The sequence below is a fragment of the Pseudorca crassidens genome, chromosome 10 (assembly GCF_039906515.1).
Source record: "Pseudorca crassidens isolate mPseCra1 chromosome 10, mPseCra1.hap1, whole genome shotgun sequence".
NCBI classification, from domain to species: domain Eukaryota; kingdom Metazoa; phylum Chordata; class Mammalia; order Artiodactyla; family Delphinidae; genus Pseudorca; species Pseudorca crassidens.
In genome coordinates, this window is record NC_090305.1 from 76,526,427 (window position 1) to 76,548,168 (window position 21,742).

Consider the following 21,742-nt stretch of genomic DNA (forward strand, 5'->3'; position numbering starts at 1 on the left):
CAAGTCCATTCTCTAGTAGGTCTGTGTCTTTATTCCTGTCTTACCCCTAGGTTCTTTATGACATATTTTTTCTTAAATTCCATATATATGTGTTAGCATACGGTATTTGTCTCTCTCTTTCTGACTTACTTCACTCTGTATGACAGACTCTAGGTCTATCCACCTCATTACAAATAGCTCAATTTCATTTCTACATATTTTTTGATTTCCTCTTTCATTTCTTCAGTGATCTCTTGGTTATTTAGTAGTGTATTGTTTAGCCTCCATGTTTTGTGGTTTTTTTACATGTTTTTTTTCTAGTAATTGATATCTAGTCTCGTAGCATTGTGGTCAGAAAAGATACTTGATACAATTTCAATTTTCTTAAATTTACCAAGGCTTGATTTGTGACCCAAGATATGATCTATCCTGGAGAATGTTCCCTGAGCACTTGAGAAGAAAGTGTATTCTGTTGCTTTTGGATGGAATGTCCTATAAATATCAACTAAGTTCATCTTGTTTAATGTGTCATTTAAAGCTTGTGTTTCCTTATTTATTTTCATTTTGGATGATCTGTCCATTGGTGAAAGTGGGGTGTTAAAGTCCCCTACTATGATTATGTTACTGTCGATTTCCCCTTTTATGGCTGTTAGTATTTGACTTATGTATTGAGGTGCTCCTATGTTGGGTGCATAAATATTTACAATTGTTATATCTTCTTCTTGGATTGATCCCTTGATCATTATGTAGTGTCCTTCTTTGTCTCTTGTAATAGTCGTTATTTTAAAGTCTGTTTTGTCTGATATGAGAATTGCTACTCTAGCTTTCTTTTGATTTCCATTTGCATGGAATATCTTTTTCCATCCCCTCACTTGCAGGCTGTATGTATCCCTAGGTCTAAAGTGGGTCTCTTGTAGACAGCATATATATGGGTCTTGTTTTTGTATCCATTCAGCCAGTCTATGTCTTTTGGTTGGAGCATTTAATCCATTTACATTTAAGGTAATTATCGCTATGTATGTTCCTATTACTATTTTCTTAATTGTTTTGGGTTTGTTATTGTAGGTCTTTTCCTTCTCTTCTATTTCCTGCCTAGAGAAGTTCCGTTAGCATTTGTTGTAAAGCTGGTTTGGTGGTGCTGAACTCTCTTAGCTTTTGTTTGTCTGTACAGGTTTTAATTTCTATGTCAGATCTGAATGAGATCCTTGCTAGGGAGAGTAATCTTGGTTGTAGATTTTTCCCTCTCATCACTTTAAATATGTCCTGCCAGTCCCTTCTGGCTTGCAGAGTTTCTGCTGAAAGATCAGCTGTTAACCTTATGGGGATTTCCTTGTATGTTATTTGTTGCTTTTCCCTTGCTGCTTTTAATATTTTTTCTTTGAATTTAATTTTTGATAGTTTGATTAATATGTCTTGGCATGTTTCTCCTTGAATTAATCCTGTATGGGACTCTCTGCACTTCCTGGACTTGATTGACTATTTCCTTTCCCATATTAGGGAAGTTTTCAACTATCATCTCTTCAAATATTTTCTCAGTCCCTTTCTTTTTCTCTTCTTCTTCTGGGACCCCTACAATTTGAATGTTGGTGCATTTAATGTTGTCCCAGAGGTCTCTGAGACTGTCCTCAATTCTTTTCATTCTTTTTTCTTTATTCTGCTCTGCGGTAGTTACTTCCACTCTTTTATCTTCCAGGTCACTTATCCGTTCTTCTGCCTCAGTTATTCTGCTATTGATTCCTTCTAGAGAATTTTTAATTTCATTTATTGTGTTGTTCATCATTGTTTGTTTGCTCTTTAGTTCTTCTAGGTCCTTGTTAAACGTTTCTTGCATTTTCTCCATTCTATTTCCAAGATTTTGGATCATCTCTACTATCATTACTCTGATTTCTTTTTCAGGTAGACTGCCTATTTCCTCTTCATTTGTTTGGTCTGGTGGGTTTTTACTTTGCTGCTTCATCTGCTGTGTATTTCTCTGTCTTCTCATTTTGCTTAACTTACTGTGTTTGGGGTCTCCTTTTCGCAGGCTGTAGGTTCATAGTTCCCTGTGTTTTTGGTGTCTGCCCCCAGTGGGTGAGGTTGGTTCAGTGGGTTGTGTAGGCTTCTTGGTGGAGGGGACTGGTGCCTGTGTTCTGGTGTGTGAGGCTGGATGTTGTCTTTCTGGTGGGCAGGACCATGTCCAGTGGTGTGTTTTGGGGTGTCTGTGGACTTATTATAATTTTAGGCAGCCTCTCTCCCTATGGGTGGGGTTGTGTTCCTGTCTTGCTAGTTGTTTGGCATGGTGTGTGCAGCACTGGAGCGTGCTGGTCATTGAGTGGAGCTGGGTCTTAGCGTTGAAGTGGAGATCTCTGGGAAAGTTCTCACCTACTGATATTATGTGTGTCCAGGAGGTGTCTGGTGGTCCAATGTCCTGAACTCAGCTCTCCCCACTCAGAGGCTCAGGCCTGACACCCGGCTGGAGCACCAAGACCCTGTCAGCCACACGGCCAGGTATGTGGGGAGTTTCTTGCCTTTTGGAAAGTCTGCGGTTTTCTGCCACTGTTCAGTAGGTGTTCTGTAGGAGTTTTTCCACATGTAGTTGTATTTTTGATGTATCTGTGGGGAGGAAAGTGATCTCCACGTCTTACTCCTCCACCATCTTGAAGGTCCTCCTCTCTGTTGGTTCTTTAGAATGTGAACAAGAGCTTTCATGTGTGCCAGGCATTGTGTTATTTAATTCTCACAAGAACCCTCTCAGGTAATTAGTGTTATTATTATGGGCTCCATTTCTCAGATGGGTAGACTGAAGCTGGGATTGGTTAAATGAGCCAGGATTTGGCTTTAGGATTGTCTGACTCTGAAGGGTAGTCTTTTCGCACTGCTTCCTAAAGTGGAAGTTGGGGTCCCACCTGGAAGGGAGTTACAACAACCCGCATTTAGAGAGAGACTTATGGGGCCCAACACCCTACTAGGGAAGCCTCTGGAAGCCTCCTCTCCTTGGTCTCATTTCGACTGGGGTGGGGCTGGGAGGTGGGGAGGGGGTGGGTGGGGTCAGGTGGGACCTCTGGGGACTCCCTCAGTCCTCACTCTTCCCCAGGACATTCCAAAAACTTCTCTGAGGGCTGAGGGCTGCTGGTCTGCAACCTTAGAATCTGGGTTTACTGTAAGGGCTCTGGGAAGCCAGTGCAGCAGGGCAGCGACTAGGTCACAGGAGTGCATCTGGTTGCTGAGTGAGAATGAAAAGAGGAGGATGAGCAGGGAGACCTCAGGGAGTCTTTGGCAGAGGGAGAGCTGGACTAGAGGGCAATTTCATCATGAAGAGGAGGGGACAGGTTTGAGATCTATTTTGGACTGGAATCGATAGGATTGCCGTGAGGAAAGGGGAAGAGTGGAGGAAGATTTGGGGGTTTTTTGTTGTTGTTGGATGGGTGCGGGTGGGGAGCCTGAGAGCAGGTGGGAGGTAAGAATCCATTCTGCATAAGCTGTATTTAGGTGACTGGATCATACCCAGGTTGAATATAGAAGCTTGGAGCTAGAGGCTAGGTAGCGCTAGAGAAATAAATTTGTGCGCAGCTGCATAGAGATGGCCTTTAGTCTCTGGGCCTCTGCTTCATCGTCTTTAAAATGGAGAGATAGTCTCTAAGGTATGAAGTCAAGAGCTTCTGTCTCCCTCATCTGGCACCGTCATCTAGTCCCTTCAGTCTGTGGACTGAAATAAAAGCTCACAATGTGAGAGCTGTGAGTTTCGTTTTATTTGGGGATGTACTGAGGACTATAGCCCAGGAGACTGCCTCCCAGATGGGGCTGAGGAACTGCTCCGAACAGGTAAGAGGGGAGGTCAGCACATACATGATTTTAGAGACGGGTATGCAGTCAAGCACACATCTTGGTAGAAGGTTACTGCTAGTCATGAGTAGATATTTTAGTTAATGATTTTTAGTGCTTTTCTAAGTATAGTAAGATGTAAGAAATTGGGTTCATAAATTTTTCTCTTGAAACTATTTATTTGAAGGCCTGTTTAGCCAATTTCCTCAGAGCATAGAGTGCCTCATTGTCAGTCTCTGTCCTGAACACCTTTCAGGGTACATTGATGGTCAGAGGCTGCAGTGGCTAATGACTCAATACTTGTAGAGCACGATGGTGAGCAACATTCTCTACTTGACAAGTCCTTGGCAGGAGACCCCAGCACTTTCCAGACAGCCACGGCATCCCTGGGAAATCCCTGAATTTGAGGTGTCAGCCCTCACGGATTCCTGGGTTCTACTGAGAATGAAAATGTGAGTCAGTTCTCCCACCACTCCCATCTGTCCCACCATCCAGCACTAAAAGATTTCAGGATTGGGAATTCCCTGGCAGTCCAGTGGTTAGGGCTCCACACTCCACTTCAGGGGCATGGGTTCAACCCCTGGTTGGGGAGCTAAGATCCCACAAGCCATGCAGCATGGCCAAAAAAAAAAAAAAAAAAAAGATTTCAGCATTAAAATTACAAAGCAAAAGGAGACATCAAGGTAAGGGAACAGTGACCCAAAGAGAAGCCAGAATTCTGTCCTTTGATCTAGACAAAGGACAGGATTCTTGGGCTGTATTTACACAGAGATCCCAAAAAGCCAGGAACCCTGAGTCCATGCAGCTAGTCTGCCTAGTTTAGTCAGGAAGACCGTGGCGAGTACAGAGGACTCAGCTGGCCTCAGGTGAGAATTTCCTTTTAAAATAATGACTGTGGACATTTCAGACACATTGAGTATCTTCATCAGTATATGTGCTTTCCTTTTAAATTTTATAAATGGCCAGTTTGGAAAAGCTAGGCATAATTTTATGTTTCAGAGTAAAAAGCACAGAAGATGGAAGTGCTGAATTTTATTTTATCCTTAGTTTTTTAATAAACTTATTATTTTTTTTGATGTGTTGGGTCTTTTTTGCTGCGTGCGGGCTTTTTCTAGTTGCAGCGAGCGGCAGGGTTACTCTTCGTTGCGGTGCACAGGCTCCTCATTGCAGTGGCTTCTCTTGTTACAGAGCACGGGCTCTAGGTGCTCTAGGTGCTCTAGGTGCGGGCTTCAGTAGTTGTGGCATGCGGGCTTCAGTAGTTGTGGCACACGGGCTCAGTAGTTGTGGCTCACGTGCTCTAGAGCACAGGCTCAGTAGTTGTGGTGCACGGGCTTAGTTGTTCTGCGGCATGTGGGATCTTCCCGGACCAGGGCTTGAACCCGTGTCCCCTGCATTGACAGGCAGATTCTTAACCACTGCGCCACCAGGGAAGTACCGGAAGTGCTGAATTTTAAATCCATTATCTTTTAAAAGCCACTCTACATTTATGTGCTCGCTGGATTTTACAGAAAGGGATTGGAAAGTGTAAGTTGGCCAACTAGGCCACTTTTCTCTTGGAGTTAAATCTTCCCAAAGTTCCAGGAACATTTGTCCTCCAATCTCTTTGGGTTGTCAGTCATCAGAAAGTCCTTTATCCAAAGTTTTCGATCTCCACGGGCTTGACCAATTTTTTTTGTGTGGTGGGTTTTTTTTGTTTGTTTGTATTTTGGTCATTGCAAGCAAGGTTTATTAAAGAAGACCTCTCGCTCTTCCATCTTTTTAGGTGTAACTTAAACACAGTAAAATGCACATTTCCACCACCCCAGAAAGTTCGCTCATGTCTCCTCTTAAGTAATTCCCCACACATCACCTCACAGGCAAACACAGATCTGGTTTCCATAGTCATATTTCTGTTGGCCTGTTTTAGAACTTGAAACAAATGGAGTTATACACCATGTGCTCTTGTGTCTGGCTCAGCAAAATGTTACTGAGATTGATTCATCCATGTTAAGTATTAATAATTTACTCCTCTTTTTTTTTCTCATAAATTTTTCTCTTGAGAGATCTTAAGACTCACAAGAAGAACAAAAATACAGAGTATGCAAGAGTTTTCATATACCTTCCATCCAGCTTTGCCCAATGGTAATATTTTATATAACCATAGTACGTTGTCAAAACCCAGAATTAACATTAGTACAATACTATTAACTCAGGTAGACACTTTATTCAGCTTTCACCATTTTTTATATGCATTTGTGTGTGTGTGTGTGTGTGTGTGTAGTACTACGGAATTTTATCATACGTACAAATTCATGTAACCACCAGCACAATCAGAATACAGAATTTTTCCATCACTACAGAGAAACTCCCTCGTGTTACCTCATAGATACACCTTCTCCAACCCCTAACTCCTGGTAACCACTAATCTCTTCTCAAACACTATAATTTGTTATTTCATGGAATCATGCAATATGTAACTCTTTGCGATTGACTATTGTCACTCAGCCTAATGCCCCAAGATCAGTGCAAGTAGTTGCAGGTATCAACATTTCATTCTTTTTTATTGCTTAACAGCTGTATGGCTATATCAGTTTATCCATTCATCCACTGAAGGACTTCTGAGTTGTATTCAGTTTTAGCTATTTCCAATACAGCTGCTGTGAACATTGGTTTACAGGTTTTTTTGTGAACATAAGTTTTCATTTCTCTAGGTATCCAGCAGTATGATTGTATGTTAAGTGTATGTTTAACTTTTAAGAAATTGCCATACTGTTCTTCCAGAGTGGCTGTACCATTTTAGGGTCCCTCCAGCAATGTAGGAGACATCCAGTTGCTCTGGGGTCGTTGCCAGCACCTGATATTGTCAATAATTTTTATTTCAGACATTCTAATAGATGTATAGTGGTATCCCTCCTGATTTTGATTTGCATTTCCCTAATATTTAATGATGTTGAACACCTTTCTACATACTTACTTGACATCCATCTTTGGTGAAGTGTCTGTTCAAGACTTTTGCTCATATTCTAATTAGATTGTTTTATATAGTGATAAAATATGAATAACATAAAATTTACCATTTTAACCATTTAAAAAATAAATTTATTTTATTTTATTTATTTTGAGCTGCATCGGGTCTTCCTTGCTGCTTCCTTGCTGCAACTAGAGAATACAACAACTTCTCTAGTTGAGGCGAGTGGGGGCTACTCTTTGTTGAGGTGCGTGGGCTTCTCATTGCGGTGGCTTCTCTTGTTGCGGAGCACAGGCTCTAGGCGCATAGGCTCAGTAGTTGTGGCTCGCGGGCTTAGTTGCTCCGTGGCATGTGGGATCTTCCCGGACCAGGGCTCAAACCCGTGTCCCCTGCACTGGCAGGTGGATTCTTAACCACTGTGCCACCAGGGAAGTCCCTTAACCATTTTCAAGTGTACAGTTCAGTTGTGTTAAATACTTTCACACTGCTGTTCAATTACCACCACCATCCATCTCCAGAATTTTTTCATTTTCCCAAAAGGAGACTCTCTATCCCATTTCTGAGCAAAATATCTTTTATAATGTTTGCATGTTTTATTCCAATATATCCATATACACTTTGTTTTATATTTTAGTTTAAATTTCAAAAATGTTTTGAATAGGAAATTCATCCCATTGCAGGAAAAAAAATTCAAGTAGTTCAGAAAGGTACGAAGTAATCGTCCTTCCTGCTCCTGAACCTCAGTTACGCTGCCTCTGCCCCGTGCCGCAGCAGACACCATTCTTATTTCTTCTGTCTGTTTACAGAGAAGGGCTATTTAGGTATAAGCTCTTTCTTTACACAAATGTTAGGTTTTTAAAAATATTGTTTTAATGAGCATATAGTTAAGTGTGTGTGTGTGTGTGTGTGTGTGTGTGTGTGTGTGTGTGTTTCTAAGCTGGTATAGATTTGGGTAATGACAGCCATAATCAGCATACACAATGGCTCTATGACACCCCAAAACTCCCGCTGTCTGTCCTTGTGACACCACACCCTCCATCCCTAATGCCTGACACCCCCTAATCTGTGTCTCTGTTGCCACACTATTGCCTTTTCCAGAATGTTATATAAATGCAATCACACAGTGTATAACTTTTTGAGACTGGCTTCTTTCACTCAACACAATGCCTTTGAGATTCATCTGTGTTGTCACATGTATGGATAGTCCCTTCTTTTTTATTGCGAGTATTATTCTGTTTTATGCACGCACCACAGTTTGTTCATCCGTTTACCTGTTAAAGGACATTTTAGTTGTTTCCAGTTTTTGGTGATGATGAATAGAGTTAATATAAAATTTTTGTGCAGAATTTTGTATGAACATACATTCTCATTTCTCTACCATGCGATTTTGGGATTGCTGGGTCATATGCAAGTGTATATTTAACTTTTAAGAGACTGTCAAACTGTTTTCTGGAGTACCATTTTCTATTCTCAACAACAGTGTATGAGAGTCCCAGTTGTTCCACATCCTCACCAACTCTTGATGTTATAATTTGTTTTTGTTTTTTGCCTTTCTAATGGGTGTGCAGTGATATCTCATCATGGTTTTGATTTTCATTTCCTTAATGGCTAAAGATGTTGAGTATCTCTTTGTTTTCTTATTGGCCATTTGTATATCATCTTTGGTAAAATGTCTGTTTAAGTCTTTGCCCATTTTTTCTTGGGTTGTTTGTTTTCTTAAGGTTGAGTTTTATGTGTGTGTGTGTGTGTGTGTGTGTGTGTGCGCGCGCGCGCGCACGTGTGTGTGTATGTGTATATTCTGGATATAAGCCCTATGTTGAATATGCGATTTGCAAATACAGTCATCCCTTGGTATCTGCGAGGGGATTGTTTCCAGAACCTCTCCCATCCTGAGGTTACCTAAATTTGTGACTGCTCAAGTCCCTTATGGTAGTGAGACAGGCTAGGACCTGGGATCTGGGACCCTCTACTGGAGTGCTTGCACCTGGACAAACATCTCCTTCGGCAATAAAATACAAAGAAAGTATAAGGGACTAAAAATAACCGCATGCATGTGCAGTTGGGGTAAAGTGTGAACAACAAGATGCAAAAAGGCCAAAACCCAACTGCCCAGAGCAAAAGCAGGGTACCCTGATGGTCCCTGCACACAGCACTACCGAGGGGGTGGGCAGAGCATCGAAGCCTGCCTGCCTCTAGCCTCACCCCATTTAAGGAAGCAGCTCGCCACCCGCCTCGGGGAGTGAGCAAGGGTAGCTCTGACTTGTTCTCACTCCTTCGTGCTGCAGCCCGAGCCCCAGTACAGCCTTGCCCGAATTCCTTGTCCAGCCTCTTATCAATTTCTAACAGTAGGACCTCTGACACTGTCCTCTGTTGGTTGAATCTGCAGGTGTGGAATCTGCGGATACTGAGGGCCCACTGTATTTTCTCCCAGTCTGTGACATATCTCTTCAATCTTTCAACACTGTCTTTCAGAGAAAAGGTTTAAATTTTGATGAAATTCAATTTACCAAAATTTTCTTTTATGGTTCATGTTTTGGTGTCATGTCTAAGAACTCTGCCTCACACCAGGTTGTAAAGCTTTTCTTTAATGTTTTCTTCTACAGTTTTATAGTTTTATGTTTAGCTCTATGGTCCATTTTGAGTTAATTTTTGTATAAGGTGTGAGGTTTAGGTCCAGAGGGCTTTTTTTTTTTTTTGCAGTACGCGGGCCTCTCACTGTTGTGGCTTCTCCCGTTGCGGAGCACAGGCTCCGGACGCGCAGGCCCAGCGGCCATGGCTCACGGGCCCAGCCGCTCCGCGGCATGTGGGATCTTCCCGGACCGGGGCACGAACCCGTGTCCCTTGCATCGGCAGGCGGACTCTCAACCACTGCGCCACCAGGGAAGCCCAGGTCCAGAGTTTTTTTACATATGGATGTCCAGTCGTTTAAACACTGTTTGGTAAAAAGACCATCTTTCATCCATTGAATTGCCTTTGCACCTTTGTGCAAAAATCAGTTGGTTGTTTTGAGTGGTTTCTGGTTTTGGACTCTGTTCTGTTTCATTGATCTCTGTGTTTATCCCTTTTTCAGTATTACACTGTCTTAATTACTGCAGCTGTACAGTAATTTTTAAAATCAAGTGAGTCTTCCAGCATTTCCTTTTCAAAGTTGTTTTACAATCAGCTTAACTGCAGCTACAAAAAAAAAATCTTGGTAGAATTTTGGTTGGAATAGTGTTGAATCTATAGAACATTTTGGAAAGAACTGGTATTCCATTTACTTCAGTCTTCTTTGATTTTTTTCATCAGACTTTTGTAGTTTTCAGCATACAGATCTTGCACATAGTTTATTGGATTTATGCCTAAGATTTTCTGTCCTTTTTAGGCTATTGTAAATGTTGTTTTAAAAATTTTGGTTTCTGGTAGTTTACTGCTAGTTTACAGAAATGCAGTTGATTTTCAGGTGTTGACATAATGTTCTGCAACCTTGCTAAACTCATTTGTTATTTCTAGAAGATTTTTTTGTTGATTCCATGGGATTGTCTGCTTGGACAATTAGGTTGTCTACGAAAGAGACAATTTTATTTCTATCTTTCTAATATTTATGTCTTTTGTTTCTTTTTCTTGCCTTTTTTGCTGGCCTTCTAGTACCCGTGTTGAATAGGAGTGGTGAGAAGGAACATCTTCGCCTTGTTCCCGATCTTAGAGGAAAAGCATTCAATCTTTTACCAGTAAGTGTGATGTTCGTTTTAATTTTTTTGTAGAGATCCTTATTCAGGTGAAGGAAGTTCCCTTTGTTTCTAATTTACTGAGTTCTTGTATCCTGAATGGCCATTGAATTTTGTCACATGCCTTTTATGCATCAATTTATATGATCATTTGATTTTTCTTCTTTAGTTTGTTAACATTGTGGATTACATTGATTTTTAAAAAAATATTTATTTATTATTTATTTTATTTTTAGTTTGGCTGCATCGGGTCTTAGTTGTGGCACGCAGGATCTTCGTTGTGGCACGCAGTATCTTTAGTCGTGGCATGCAGGCTTCCTAGTTGTGGCATGCATGCGGGATCAAGTTCCCTGACCAGGGATCGAACCTGGGCCCCCTGCATTGGGAGTGTGAAGTCTTACCCACTGGACCACCAGGGAAGTCCCTACGTTGATTGATTTTTAAATATTGAACCAATATTGCATTTCTGGTATATACCCTGCTTGGTCACGGTGGAATATATGTACATACATATACACATATGCACACACATTTATATTGCTGGATTTTGATTTGCTAATTTTTGTTGAGGAGATTTCTATGTTTATGAAAGATAATTGGTCTATAGTTTTCTTCTGTTGTCTGATTTTGGTATCAGGGTAATGGTGGCCTCAAAATGAGTTGGGAAGTGTTCCCTCCTCTTCTGTTTTCTGAAAGAGGTTGTGTAGAATTGGTTTTATTTCTTCTTTAAATGTTTGGTAGAATTTATATTTGAAAACATCCAGAGATCTCTTTTTTATGGAGTTTTTTTATATAAGATTTTTTTTTTTTTACAATTTAATCATTCAACAATTTAAAAATATATATTTATTTATTTATGGCTGCTTCAGGTCTTAGTTGCAGCACACAGGATCTTTTGTTGTGGCACTCAGGCTTCTCTCTAGTTGCAGTGCATGGGCTCTGTAGTTGCAGTACACAGACTTTCTAGTAGTGACGCGTGGGCTCAGTAGTTGCCCTGCTGCATGTGGCATCTTAGTTCTCTGACTAGGGATTGAACCCACGTCCCCTGCATTGGAAGGCGGATTCTTAACCACTGGACCACCAGGGAAGTACCTTTTTTATGGAGCTTTTATTTATATATTTTTTTAATTAAAAATTTTATTTATTTATTTATTTATTTTTGGCTGCGTTGGGTCTCTGTTGCTGCTTATGGGCTTTCTCTAGTTGTGGTGAGCGGGGGCTACTCTTTGTTACACTGTGTGAGCTTCTCATTGCAGTAGCTTCTCTTGTCACGGAACATGGGCTCTAGGCGCGTGAGCTTCAGTAGTTGTGGCATGTGGGCTCAGTAGTTGTGGCTCATGGGCTCTAGAGCACAGGCTCAGTAGTTGTGGCACGCGGGCTTAGTTGCTCCGCAGCACATGGGATCTTCCCAGACCAGGGATCAAACCCCTGTCCCCTGCATTGGCAGGTGGATTCTTAACCATTGCACCACCAGGGAAGTCCCTTTATGGAGCTTTTAACTACAAATTCTATTTCTTTAATGAATATAGGATTTTTCAGGTTATCTTTTTATTCTTGGGTAAATTTCAGTTGTTTTTATTTTTCAAGGAATAAGTCCATTTCATCTAAGTTGCCAAATTTATATATTGTTGATTTGTTCACAAAATTCACTTTTAAAGTCTGTGGGGTCTGTAGTCATATCCCCTTTTTCATTCCTGAAATTAGTACCGTGTGTCTTTTTTTGTAATTTTATCCATTTTTAATTTTTATTTTTGGCTGTGTTGGGTCTTTGTTGCTGTGTGCGGGCTTTCTCTGGTTGCAGCGAGTGGGGGCTACTCTTCGTTGTGGTGTGCGGGCTTCTCATTGCAGTGGCTTCCCTTGTTGCAGAGCATGGGCTCTAGGCACGCGGGCTTCAGTGGTTGTGGCATGTGGGCTCAGTAGTTGTGGCACATGAGCTGTACAGCACAGGCTCAGTAGTTGTGGCACACGGGCTTAGTTACTCCATGGCATGTGGGATCTTCCTGGGCCAGGGCTCGAACCTGTGTCCCCTGCATTGGCAGGCAGATTCTTAACCACTGCACCACCAGGGAAGCCCCAGTAACCTGTGTCTTTTGTCTTTATTTCTTCGTCAGTCTGGCTAGAGAATGTTGATATTTTACATTTTTTAGGTAATCCAGAAGGTTCGGTTCAGGTTGCAAGTTTCAGCCTGCCTGCTGTGGGCTGTGGTTCCAAAGTCAGCTCAGTTTTTAAAGCATTTGCAGTGCCCTTTGGATCAGTCCCACGTGTGTGCTACCCAGTGGTCAGTCGGGGACCTTGGTAGTGTGCTACCTTGTAGCTCAGATGGCAAGGCTTGTGATATGCTGTTTAGGGTCAGATCTGTACATGTAAGCTCCAGGGTGAGCCCAGGAGGTCATACATAGCTTTCTGGGATGTCTCTTTAGATCTCCCTCATCTCTATGATGTTCTCAATACCTTTTGATGCCCTAGACCCTCCCTTCCTCGTCCCCTAGCCAGAAAGATAGGTGTATTAGTTTGCTGGGGCTGCCATAACAAAATACCACAGACTGGGTGACTTAAACAACAGAAATTTATTTTCTCACAGTTCTGAAGGCTGAAATTCCACGATGAAGTTTCCTGCAAGGTTGATTTCCTCTGAAGCCTCTCTCCTTGCTTTCTTGCTGTGTCCTCAAATGGTCTCTCCTCTGTGCATGTACATGTCTGTGTCCTAAACCCCTCTTCTTATAATGACACCAGTCATATTAGATTAGGCTCTACCCTAATGACTTCATTTTACCCTCACTACCGCATTAAAGGCCATCTCCAAATGTAGTCACATTCTGTGATACTGGGGGTTATGACTTCAATATATGAATTTGAGGGGGACCATTCAGCCCCTAACAGTGTGGCTTTAGTTTCTCTGCTCTGTTGTGCACTTCTTACTGCTGTGTCTGCGTCTGGGACCACGGGAGGACAGGGAGAGAAACAAAGCAATGGTATTCTCTCCATGCTCTTGGAATCACAGTTCCTCTGGTTAGAGACAAATTTCCCCTCCATTAGAGTTTTAAGCATCTGACCACCCACTACTGCCATCAACACTAAGGTATTGCCTGCAGACTGGGGCAGGAAAACAGAAAAAAGAAAAAATAACAAAAACCAAATGGAATATTCCCCGATTCCCCACTTCCCAACCCCCAAACACACACACACACACACACACACACACACACTCCTCAGATCAGAAAGAGAGGGCTTATCTTGGAATTCTTTGTCTGCACCTGATGAACACTTCTGAGTTTTGAGCAGGTGCACTTGAATCCAGGCTGGGCAATACTGAAGGGAAAAAACCTGAACTTCTCACCAGTTTTGTGGACCTTTGGATTCTGGTCTCTTTCCTTGATTCACCTGCTACCATTTGCTTTTCAAAATCCTTAGGTCACTGCTCCATGGATTCTGAAAGGGTTTGTAGTTGCAGTTAGTGTGATACATAGGGCAGAGTGTGTTACTCCAACTTTCCTGAAATCATCACCCTGTACATTGGCTTAAATGTTAGCTTTTAAGACACATGTACTGCCCTGTGCTGTTTTTTCATTAGAAATATACCTTGGAGGGCTCTGCATATCAGTGCAAGTAGATTTCCCTCATTCATCTTCACAGGTGTATAGTGTTCCAGAGTGTGGCTGTTTAACTGATGCCCTATGACACCATGTCCTAGTCTTCTGGTCTTTACTGTTATAATCATGGTGCAATGGAATGTCTTTTTTTTTTTTTTTTTTTGCGATACGCGGGCCTCTCACTGTTGTGGCCGCACCCGTTGTGGAGCACAGGCTCCAGACACGCAGGCCCAGCGGCCATGGCTCACGGGCCCAGCCGCTCCGCGGCATGTGGAATCTTCCCGGACCGGGGCAAGAACCTGTGTCCCCTGCATCAGCAGGCGGACTCTCAACCATTGCGCCACCAGGGAAGCCCCCAATGGAATGTCTTGTCCATATGTTTTTGCACACTCATGTAAAGGCATCTGTGAGTAATTTCTAGAGGAAGAATTTCAAGGTCAAAGTAACTATGTGCGTTTTAAATTGTGTTCAGTATTGTCATATAGATTTCCGAATTTACTTTCCAACAAGGAATATCTAAAAGTGCCTTTTCCCCCACACTTTTGCTGATATAGTTCATGTTTGCACGTTTCTATGTTGAAATCTGTATTAAAGGTCCACTGACAGAAACTGGCATCCCAGCACTGCCATTTACTAGCTTTGTGACCTTGAGCTCATTACTCGTGGCATCTGTACCTCATCTCTCTTTGGTTAAATGGGTGTCTTGAGTCTTTTTGGGCCACTGTAACAAAATACCATAGACTAGGTAACTTATAAACAACATACATATATTTCTCAAAGTTTTGGAGACTGGAAAGTCCAAGATCAAGGTTTCAGCAGATTTGGTGTCAACCAGCCTGCTTCCTGGTTCATAGATGTCTGTCTTAATGTCCTCAGATAGCAGAAGGTATCTGAGGGAGCACTCCAGGGTCTTTTTTTATGAGGGTACTGATACCATTCATGAAGGCTTTGCCCTCATGACCTAATCACCTCCCAAAGATTTCATCTCCAAATACCATCACATTGGGCATTAGGTTTCAACGTATGACTTTTGTGGGGGACAATACATTCAGTTTATTGCAATGAGGATAATAGTAGTGCCTACCTCATAAGACTGAGGGGCAGGTACCTTCCCCGGTTCTCTCTCCACAAGGACTGGAGGAAGTCTCTGGGTTTGTGGGCAGCTGGCAGGAAGGTGTGAGGCCCCAGAGAGATATTGGTCACGGCCAGCAGAGCGAATGGTGACTCACTGGTTTATCTATAACTGGTTTCCCCTGGTGAGGAAAAGGATTAGTCTGACCAAATATAGTTCAGTATGTGGTAAAACCCACATAGTCGGAGATGCTAACTAGGTCTCTAAATAAAAAAAAAAGTAATATAATGTACATATATAATGTAAATAACATGTAATGTAATGTGTTATATATGTTGCATATAAGTGTGTGTAGAGAAAAAAAGAGGCCTAGCTAGCATAGAATCTCTCACTACTTGGTTTTTACCACATACTGAATTGTATTTTATATTTATGTTATCTGATAACATGTATATTACATGTTAACATATATTATGTTAATATATGTGTATTGTATATATGTGTATTATGAATTACATATGTTATATGACACATATATTTAGAGATCTAGGTAGCATGTCTATTTGGTTTTTACCACATACTAAATTATATATATATATAATTATATATATATATATATATATTTTTTTTTTTTTTGCGATATGCGGGCCTCTCACTGTTGTGGCCTCTCCTGTTGCGGAGCACAGGCTCGGGACGTGCAGGCTCAGCAGCCATGGCTCATGGGCCCAGCCGCTCTGTGGCATGTGGGATCTTCCCGGACCCGGGCACAAACCCATGTCCCCTGCATCGGCAGGCGGATTCTCAACCACTGCGCCACCAGGGAAGCCCTAAATTATATTTTATATTTATTTTATTTTTTGATATCAGAAACTAGTGAAACTCATTACAAGGTAGTCTGTGGGAAAAGGTGGATATTTGTAGGCATGAAGCAATTTTCTTGGAGCAGCACAGAAGGGATTACTGTCATGGCCACTTTAGGCCTCCTCCCTGCTCCCTGGCCTGCTTTTAACAGGTTGGTCATACACGCTACAGGGTACTATGACCCTCCTGCTCTGGACCTGCCAGGAGCCTTTGAGGAGTTGAGAGAAGTTTGGAAAAGTGGGAAGAGGGCTGAATTGGGAAAAGGCCCAGGTGCTTGGCCCGTCTGGGGGCCCTTGCTGCCTGGCCAATTTGGAGTCACTGAGCTTTTTTGGTTTTTTTTTGTTTGTTTTTTTTGCGGTACGCGGGCCTCTCACTGTTGCGGCCTCTCCTGTTGTGGAGCATAGGCCCCGGACGCGCAGGCTCAGCGGCCATGGCCCACGGGTGCAGCCGCTCTGCGGCATGTGGGATCCTCCCGGACCAGGGCATGAACCCGTGTCCCTTGCATTGGCAGGCGGACTCTCAACCACTGCGCCATCAGGGAAGCCCTGGAGTCATTGAGCTTTTTAGAGCCCTGTCTTCTGCTCCGTAACAGCCCTGTCATGCCTGTGCTGCCTGCCTTGGGGTGATCAAAGGTGATGAGTTGACTACGGGAACTGAAAGCAAATGAAGAGAAATGTGAGAATGACTATAGTTAGCATTTATTTATTGAGCAGGTACTCTGTGCTTGGCACTGTGCCAGGTATTTACATATATCTTATTTAATATAATCTTCCCTCACAACACCTTTCAGAGGTGGTTATTATTATTAAGAAATTTATTTTTTTGGATAGATGATATACTGTGTACAAAATTCAAAGGACATAAAGATTTTACTGTGAGTCTCTAATTGAATAATTCAGGCAAATTAATATAGAGATAAAGCAAATATGGTAAATGGTAACAGTTGTAGAATCTCAGTGGTGAGCATGTGGGAATTCATTGCACTATTCTTTAAACTTTTCTGTATGTTTGAAAGTTTCTCATCATAAATTTGTGGGGAGGGAAAGTGACTCTCCCCGCTGTCCCCATCTCTCTTATGAATTTCTCTCCCAGGAGGCAAGCACCGTTACTAGTTTCCTGCTTCTCCTTCCAGAGATACTCAGATTTTATGAGTGTGTTTGCACAAACCTGCATACACACATATCAGTGCCTTAGGTTACATCTGGCACTGCATTGATAGACTTCAGTTTTTGGAAGCTTTAGAAGCGTAGCTGCCTAGGAAAGGCCATCCAGGTGAATTCCCACAGTCCCTTTCCCAGGGGTTGGAGACTATTTTGTTCCCCAGTCTCACCCCTAGAGGGTGCCCTCCTCCACTCGACTGGAAGCAGCAAGTGGCAGAAGGTGCAGAAAGGACAGTATCAGGGCCGCTGCCACGTGGCTCACGAACAGGGGGGCCTCCAAAAGTATAAATACTTTTGTTCTCTGGCCTTAACCACATTTTTTGTGGGAAGGAAAGCTCAGACGCTGAGCCCACAGTTTGGCTTTGCAGTAGCAAAGGGAAAGGTTGCTCAGAAAGCTTCACCCACATGCTGTACCGTGAACTTTTAAAGGATAAATAAAACCCCCCATTTCCGGGCACAAGAAACACTTCATAGCATCCCAGACATTTTGATGTTGATTACTTGACTAGACTTAGAAAATTCATTTTTGACCAAAGGAAAGCCATTTTGTTTAATACATTAGAACTTCTTTATAACACTGGGGTTGGAAGGTGTCTGTGAATTAATAATACCAGTCTTATTCTATGGCTGGTTGTTACATAATTTAGGGAGACAAGTTTTCACCACATTATCTCAGGATCTGTGAAAAAATGAACTGTATTATAATAGTGAGTATATAACTTAAAATTTTTATTTATTTTTATTTTTTTAATATCTTTATTGGAACATAATTGCTTTACAATGTTGCGTTAGTTTGTTCTGTATAACAGAGTGAATCAGCCGTATGTATACATATATTCCCATATCCCCTCCCTCTTGAGTCTCCCTCCCACCCTGCTTATCCCTCCCCTCTAGGTCGTCACAAAGCGTGGAGCTGATCTCCCCGTGCTATGCAGCAGCTTCCCACTAGCTATCTGTTTTACATTTGATGGTGTATATGTGTCAGTGCTACTCTCTCACTTTGTCCCAGCTTCACCTATGAGCCTCAAGTCCATTCTCTACGTCTGTGTCTTAATTCCTGCCCTGCCACTAGGTTCATCAGTACCGTTTTTTTAAGATTTCATATATGTGCATTAGCATCTGGTATTTGTTCTTCTCTTTCTGACTTACTTCACTCTGTATGATAGACTCTACGTCCGTCCACCTCACTACAAATAACTCAATTTTGTTCCTTTTTATGGCTGAGTAATATTCCATTGTATATATGTGCCACATCTTTTTTATCCATTCATCCGTCGATGGACATTTTGGTTGCTTCTATGTCCTGGCTATTGTAAATAGTGCTGCAATGAACATTGTGGTACATGACTTTTTTTTTTTTTTTTTTTTGCAGTACGTGGGCCTCTCACTGTTGTGGCCTCTCCCGTTGCGGAGCACAGGCTCCGGAAATGCAGGCCCAGTGGCCATGGCCCTCGGGCCCAGCCGCTCCGAGGCATGTGGGATCCTCCCGGACCAGGGCATGAACCTGTGTCCCCTACATCAGCAGGCAGACTCTCAACCACTGCGCCACCAGGGAAGCCCATGACTTTTTGAATTATGGTTTTCTCAGGGTATATGCCCAGCAGTGGGATTGCTGGGTCATATGGTAGTTCTATTTTTAGTTTTTTAAGGAACCTCCATGCTGTTCTCCATAAGGGCTGTATCAATTTACATTCCTGCCAACAGTGCAGGAGAGTTCCCTTTTCTCCACGCCCTCTCCAGAATTTATTGTTTGTAGATTTTTTGATGATGGCTGTTCTGACTGTTGTGAGGTGATACCTCATTGTGGTTTTGATTTGCATTTCTCTAATGATTAGTGATGTTGAGCATCTTTTCATGTGTTTGTTGGCAATCTATATATCTACTTTGGAGAAATGTCTATTTAGGTCTTCTGCCCATTTTTGGATTGGGTTGTTTGTTTTTTTGATTTTGAGCTCCATGAGCAGTTTGTATAATTTGGAGATTAATCCTTTGTCAGTTGCTTTGTTTGCAAATATTTTCTCCCATTCTGAGGGTTGTCTTTTCGTCTTGTTTATAGTTTCCTTTGCTGTGCAGAAGCTTTTAAGTTTCATTAGGTCCCATTTGTTTATTTTTTATTTTATTTCCATTACTCTAAGAGGTGGGTCAGAAAGGATCTTGCTGTGATTTATGTCATAGAGTGTTCTGCCTATGTTTTCCTCTAAGAGTTTGATAGTGTCTGGCCTTACATTTAGGTCTTTAATCCATTTTGAGTTTATTTTTGTGTGTGGTGTTAGAGAGTGTTCTAAGTTCATTCTTTTACATGTAGCTGTCCAGTTTTCCCAGAACCCCTTATTGAAGAGGATATCTTTTCTCCATTGCATATTCTTGCCTCCTTTGTCTAAGATAAGGTGATCATATGTGTGTGGGTTTATCTCTGGGTTTTCTATCCTGTTCCATTGATCTATGTTTCTGTTTTTGTGCCAGTACCATACTGTCTTTGTAATATAGTCTGTATATTACTGTAGCTTTGTAATATAGTTTGAAGTCAGGGAGCCTGATTCCTCCAGCTCCTTTTTTCTTTCTCAAGATTGCTTTGGCTATTCGGGGTCTTTTGTGTTTCCATACAAATTGTGAAATTTTTTGTTCCAGTTCTGTGAAAAATGCCATTGGTAGTTTGATAGGGATTGCATTGGATCTGTAGATTGCTTTGGGTAGCATAGTCATTTTCACAATGTTGATTCTTCCAGTCCAAGAACATGCTATATCTTTCCATCTGTTTGTATGGTCTTTGATTTCTTTCATCAGTGTCTTATAGTTTTCTGCATACAGGTCTTTTGCCTCCTTAGGCAAGTTTATTCCTAGGTATTTTATTCTTTTTGTTGCATTGGTAAAGGGGAGTGTGTTCTCAATTTCTCTTTCTGACTTTTTGTTGTTACTGTATAGGAATGCAAGAGATTTCTCCTTTGTCGAAGATAAGGTCACCTTATCTTAGACAAAGGAGGCAAGAATGATGTTACCTGTGGGTCTGTCATATATGGCTTTTATTATGTTGAGGTAGGTTCCCTCTATGCCCACTTTCTGGAGAGTATTTATCATAAATGGGTGTTGAATTTTGTCAAAAGCTTTTTCTACATCTATTATCATATGGTTTTTATTCTTAAGTTAGTTAATATGGTGTATCACATTGATTGATTTGCGTATATTGAAGAATCCTTACATTCCTGGGATAAACCCCACTTGATCATGGTGTATGATCCTTTTAATGTGCTGTTGGATTCTGTTTGCTAGTATTGTTTTTTAATTAATTCATTAATTAATTTATTTTTGGCTGCATTGGGTCTTCGTTGTTGTGCACAGGTTTTCTCTAGTTGTGGCGAGCAGGGGCTACTCTTTGTTGTGGTGCGCTGGCTGCTCATTGCGGTGGCTTCTCTTGTTGTGGAGCATGGGCTCTAGGCGCGTGGGCTTCAGTAGTTGTGGCACAGCCTCAGTAGTTGTGGCTCGTGGGCTCTAGAGCACAGGCTCAGTAGTTGTGGCACGTGGCCTTAGTTGCTTCGCGGCATGTGGGATCTTCCCAGACCAGGTCTCGAACCCGTGTCCCCTGCATTGGCAGGTGGATTCTTAACCACTGTGCCACCAGAGAAGTCCCTGTTCGCTAGTATTTTGTTGAGGATTTTTGCATCTATGTTTATCAGTGATATTGGCCTGTAATTTTCTTTATTTTTAATGACATCTTTGTCTGGTTTTGGTATCAGGGCTTCATAGGATGAGTTTGGAAGTGTTCCTCCCTCTGCTATATTTTGGAAGAGTTTGAGAAGCATAGGTCTTAGCTCTTCTCTAAATGTTTTATAGAATTCGCCTGTGAAGCCTTCTGGCCCTCGGCTTTTGTTTGTTGGAAGATTTAATCACAGTTTCAATTTAAGTGCTTGTGATTTGTCTGTTCATGTTTTCTATTTCTTCCTGGTTCAGTCTTGGAAAGTAGTGCTTTTCTAACAATGTGTCCATTTCTTCCAGGTTGTCCATTTTATTGGCATAGAGTTACTTATAGTAATCTCTCATGATCCTTTGTACTTCTGTGGTGTCAGTTGTTGCTTCTCTTTTTTTATTTCTAATTCTGTTGATTTGAGTCTTTTCCCTTTTTTTCCTGATGAGTCTGGTTAATGGTTTATCAATTTTGTTTATCTTCTCAAAGAACCAGCTTTTATTTTTATTGATCTTTGCTATTGTTTCCTTCATTTCTTTTTCATTTATTTCTGATCTGATCTTTATGATTTCTTTCCTTCTGCTAACTTTTTTTTTTCAAGGTGAATATATGATCCAATTTTTTAAAAAATTTTATTTATTTATTTATTTATTTTTGGCTGTGTTGGGTCTTCGTTTCTGTGCATGGGCTTTCTCTAGTTGCGGTGAGCGGGGGCCACTCTTCATCGCAGTGTGCAGGCCTCTCACTGTCGCGGCCTCTCTTGTTGCGGAGTGCAAGCTCCAGACACGCAGGCTCAGTAGTTGTGGCTCACGGGCCTAGTTGCTCCGCGGCATGTGGGATCTTCCCAGACCAGGGCTCAAACCCGTGTCCCCTGCACTGGCAGGCAGATTCTCAACCACTGCGCCACCAGGGAAGCCCTGTTAACTTTTTTTTTAATAGACCTTTA

At 41.8% G+C, this 21,742-nt stretch overlaps 1 protein-coding gene across 2 annotated transcripts in view; it reads left to right on the top strand.

Moving 5' to 3' along the window:
• Window positions 1-21,742, top strand: part of KCTD6 (potassium channel tetramerization domain containing 6) — a 57,882-nt gene that overhangs the window by 4,168 nt on the left and 31,972 nt on the right. The window contains exons 2-3 of one of the 2 annotated variants that reach the window (XM_067754961.1): window positions 2,364-2,466; window positions 10,355-10,437. The gene's annotated coding sequence lies outside the window, so the exon portion shown is untranslated. The remainder of the gene's footprint in view (window positions 1-2,363; window positions 2,467-10,354; window positions 10,438-21,742) is intronic. The other variant, XM_067754960.1, reaches the window with a different exon arrangement.